General features: G+C 23.6%; 1 long non-coding RNA gene across 1 annotated transcript; it reads right to left on the bottom strand.

Moving 5' to 3' along the window:
- Positions 1-1,031: 1,031 nt before the first annotated feature.
- Positions 1,032-3,114, bottom strand: LOC126549661 (uncharacterized). The gene is made up of 3 exons (XR_007603772.1): positions 2,874-3,114; positions 2,364-2,481; positions 1,032-1,247 (listed from the first exon to the last, which is right to left on the bottom strand). It is a non-coding gene; the product is annotated as an uncharacterized LOC126549661 (long non-coding RNA).
- Positions 3,115-5,504: the final 2,390 nt, after the last annotated feature.

Below are 5,504 nucleotides of genomic sequence, written 5' to 3'. Positions count from 1 at the left end.
ACATCGAATGTATTGTCATTAATAATGATGCATACTAATAGCAATTAAATACAAGTATTGTGATTTGATATTATACTGTGTATAGTATGCTTTATTATGTGATATTTATCGTTTTATGTATATAGTGCGTAATCTTAGTGTATGCATATAACTATTATGAAATATGACCCAGTCAACTATTTTTTTTAACTCTTTAAGTTAAGTTTAAAGAAAAATGTCAAATTGAAAAAAATACTTGATTTAGATAAAAATCTGTTACATTTTGTTTTAAAGGTATATTTATATTATCCATGTAAATGCATAAAAAGTAAATTTGAAGTTTAAGTTTAAATTAGGCGTTAGGTATTGAAAAGTAAAAAAATATTGATAAATAAAATAAATGAGATTAATTGAAAGAAAGAAATTCCATCCAATGATAGACTCTACTAACTAAAATTATTAATTATTTAGTTTATTTTTGGTAAATTAATTTTGTTAAGAGATCACATGACATTAATTTCTCTTTAAACGTTGAACCTAGTTACCAGGTAATATTGGGGTATTTGAAATTAATGTGTTAGGGTGAAATTATAATTATAGTGTATGAACATTTAAAAATAATATTATATAATTAGACGTTATTTTTATCCTAATTAAAATCTAAAAACAGTGAATTCAATACCTCCATATTCTTAAATATAGAATTTATTGTAAACAATATAATAATAATAAAGTTATAAATGTTATTGATAACTATTTATATTATTTTATAACTTATTAAAATAATAAAATAATACGAAAAATATATATTTTAAATCTTTGGGGTTTATATTAGAGACTTAACGTAATTATAAATTAGTGTTTTAATAGATTTGTGGCTTTATATCATGAAACAAAAAATTTAAACTTGAAAAAGTTAAAAGGGACTTAAAAATAAATAAACTGTTAATATTTAATTTATTTAAATTTTACCTTACGTTTTAACTATTTAATTGACTAGCAATAATATTGCATATTATTATATTTTGATACAAATACTTTTTATTGTTTGTGTTGTAATGTATATCAATTATTTATTTTATTTTTAAAACCAGTTACATGTTTTCAACAATTAAAATCGATATAAATTATTAAAAAATACATTATTAGATACAACTATTGTATGTGTGTTAACATCGCGTCAATATTATTATTCTGCTTGTGTATAATTTGCACCGTAGACATTGATAAGACGTTTTCTATGGGGCCATCTGTCATACTAATTCATCCTGTATAAAAGTAAAAATAAAATAAAACAAACGTAATTTCAATATTATTAACTTTTTATGTAAACGAGAACTACCGTTGTAAAATAGCATATCGATCGTACTTTTAAAATGTCAAATAACTGTCAAAATGTCTACCAGTAATTTGTACTTTGGGTACAAACTGTAATTCGGTACTTATTATACTTCGACATAGTTTTAGTCACACTTTGATGTGTAAAAATTGTAAACATTCTGTGTATTATAATATTAAAATATTATAAAACAAAACATTTTAGTATCCATAAACAATAAAATGTAATACTTTTAATTAAATCCATTATTCCATTATAATTCACTCAAAGGACTTAAATATTTTTTTTATTTTTATTTAGCCGAGAAGATTTGTATTGTATCTTATTATATGCTCACGTATTATGTGTCTATAATTAAGAAACTCCATATAATATACTGGAAATCATATTATTATATTAAACGATGTAAATACATTTGTCAGTTATAATCCAAAATACTTGTAATTATGAGGTGCATTTTTATATTACTTTTCTCCAAAAGCAAAACGTATAGTTACATTCACAACTGGTGAAGCTTTTGCTTTGTAAAATATCTATATACTTATATGTGAATTCAGAAACTCGATAAAAGCCACCCGAACAAGTCTCAAAACTGCCATATATAAGTACCTTAGGTTCGCTTCTATGGACTATAAGTATCCATTTAAGTTCACTTTGTGATAAAACTTTAATACAATTTTGGAATGCAAATATCTTTTGAAAGGTCTTTATTATTCTATTATCTTTTTTAGACCCGTTTCATATTTTACTATTCAACTATTCATACAAACGTAACGTTTAAGTTGGGGTGTACTTAAAATCTTTTTTGAGCTCATTCTATTAGTGTAAATATAATTTTAACAGTAATTTTTTTTTTAAAACTTAACAATTTTATTTTAAAGTTTCATTGGTTATATCTATCTTATACAGTAATAAAACATAAACTAAATACGAACATATTTTAAAATTTAATTTATCTTAAATTATATGGTGCTCATGTAAACCACATGTAAGCTAACTCGTATCTAATTTTTTTAAAAATGCACACAGTGGAAAAATATCGTACTTTTGTTGTATCTTTCACCTTTTAAGATAAATTTATTTCTGAATTCTCACATGAATTCACACACTTAGTTTCTTCAATAGACAAATGACTTATCTTGATATTATCTTATGCTTTATACCTAGAAAAATATATTTTATAAATGTATAATTAAAGTTAATTTAGCTGTATTTATAATTTAGGAATTATTAATTTATATTTTTTAATGAATATTGGTTTTTAAATAAGAAACGTAAAACATCCAAATTATACTCCATCGTAAACTATGACTCAAAAAAGACAAAAAAAAAATATATGAATAAGCCTTATAGCTCCCCAGTTAGTTAACATTTTCAGTGTACTGGTTTTCTTTCATCTAAACTATTCAGATGTCGAATCAAGAATTTTGAAGTGTGATATCTAAAAACTTTATGGTGAAGTATATTTTTTATGACATAATGTGCACACGATATAATACGATATATATCTGAAGATTAATTAAGTGTATAGATATTACGCAATATTTCCACCCACCTATTGTTAGTAAAAGTGGACCGGGAACTTTAAAGTGTGTCGAAACTTGCAGTGTGTATATTACGGCGATTGAGATTGTCCAGTTTGAAACGAATAAACAATTTTTGTGACACAACTATTTATTTCAGAATTTTAAACATTGTATAAATTTTGAAACGATTGTGGCCAGTAAACTACATACAACATACTAGACAACATAGAAATATAATATATTACCTACATTAAAACAGAATATAAAATAAAATATTGAGCGTTATACAAGTCAGCAGATGTAATTCGACATAAAGGTATGGTATATATTCAAGTATTATATCACGTCAACGACCTTGTATTTAAAATAATGTAGTAATATTACTAATCATCATAGTGAACTACATAATTTTGTTGTTGAAATTATTACGTGTGAATATTATACAAAAATACAAAGATGTTTTATTTAAACACCACAAAAAAAAAAACAAGTGAAAAATGAAAGGCTACATTTCTGATTAATTCAGGTAAAACATATACATACTTACAATGAAACATTAACAATAGTTTTAAATATCAAGCTTTAAATTGCTAATCAAAATATAAAATTAAAACTAACATAATATTATATGGTGAAAACAATAAGCAAGCAGAAATTGAATATTGATTGTTGTTTAAATAATGTTTAATAATTGATTCCCATTGATTACAAAGAATTAAATAGTTATTAATATTTGTTATATCTTTAGCCCTATATTTTAAATTTGTTCATAACTACCCAAATTAATAATATATTGTGTATATATTATTATACTGATTTAATAATGGCTATTATCTGTGAAAGTTAGTTCCATAAAATAAAGTCGTATGATTTCAAAAGGAAGGCCGAAAGAACATAATGAAACAGAAAGGTGTCACAGTAGATTCCATAAGCTCACGTCAATGCCTCCAGATTTAATACATTTATTTGGGTCTAAATCAAATAAACAAATATATAAATACTGCCCATTTGTTTATTATAAGTACCTCTACAATGATGGATGACAGATCAATTCATTTTTTTATTGATATTAATTTACTTTAATAAATATTTTGTAATCAATTGCTTATCATGAAATATATTTATAGATAATTATCTTTGTTAATTAAAAAAAAAAAAAAAAAAAAAAAAAAAATAGAAACATAAGTAGCTGGTTAATAGTTTTTGATTGTATCTCGTCATTGAACAGTTTTACTTGTTAATATTAAAATGTTAATTAAAATTATTCTGTTCAAGTATACTTGTGTATACAAATCTTTTAATAAAATATATATATTTTATTTTATTTTTAACTTCAAAAATGAAACATAGTAAACTTTATTGAGAATCATTTATCAATTTAGTATCTATTTATAATAATGGATGTGATGGAAATTTAAATATTAAAACGCATCAAAAAAATACCATAATATTATATGAAGTGCAATATTTTAAACTTAAGCTGTGTACGTAGTAAGTGAGTTTTATATCAATAAGTCAACCTATATCGATAACACATATTCAATTATATTAATATATTACATAATAATCAAGTGCATGTTCTTTAAAGATACATTTGCTTAAATTCGAGTAATTAGATAGGTACACATCATTGTTCATATTATGTTTAATATATAATACAATAATACATTATAATAAAATAATATAATTTCAAGGGACTAAAGGAAACCTAAAAATGATTATATAAATTTAGATATAATTTAAAGCTATTCTTTTCATGATTCGTACAAACCAACTCATTAATCAATAGGTTAATAATCACTCGTGACGTTTCTCCTGTTTATTAATGCAATCGACAATGACATCGGTAATCTATTATTTGTAACAAAAGTCACAACGATTATTACTGTTCGATGTCTAATATGAATATGGGTAAATATATAATGAAGTATAACATAATATGTACATACTAATATTATAGGAACCTGAAAGTGAATTTCCTATATAATTATTTCGGTAAAATAGTTTTTTATACCTACACTAATCAAGGTCATAATCATAGAATACCACACGGATCGTTACAAGTCAATTTAAATTTCTTAAAATTATCAGGTAAAAAACAAATAATAATATTAAAAAAAAAACGGTGCGTTTATACGATTTATCTTCATATAACTAATCGACTAAATTTTAGTGATTTCCTATTGCTATTTTTTGTTTTAGTTTTATGATATCATTGAGGTTAATTATAGCTATACTAATATCTACCAGCCAGATGTCAGAGTTTTGACCATGTCAACAATAAATATACGATGTGCATAATTGCACAGATTTTGATATTTATATCTAATGTTGACCGCCATAGGTTACCGTACGATAAACGCCTTATATTATATAAATTAACGAGACATCGAGTGTATATGTATAATATAATTATAGAGAGATAGATAGGTGACTATACACACTAAATGATGCTAATTATTAGTAAGAAAATCATTATAAAAACATTTGTTCGCGAGAATCACACTAGAGGTTTAATGATTTTACTATTTTAGTCTAAGGTTGTCGTAACATGCTTGTTTTTAATAGTCGGTCGTGAAATTAAAGCTATTACCACGACCACGGATACTAAAATATAATACAATATATGAGTATGATATACATACGAAACTGATTTTATA

Source organism: Aphis gossypii, chromosome 2 (assembly GCF_020184175.1).
Source record: "Aphis gossypii isolate Hap1 chromosome 2, ASM2018417v2, whole genome shotgun sequence".
NCBI lineage: Eukaryota > Metazoa > Arthropoda > Insecta > Hemiptera > Aphididae > Aphis > Aphis gossypii.
Note: the sequence above shows the minus strand (reverse complement) of the source record. Positions and strands in the feature narration are given on the sequence as shown.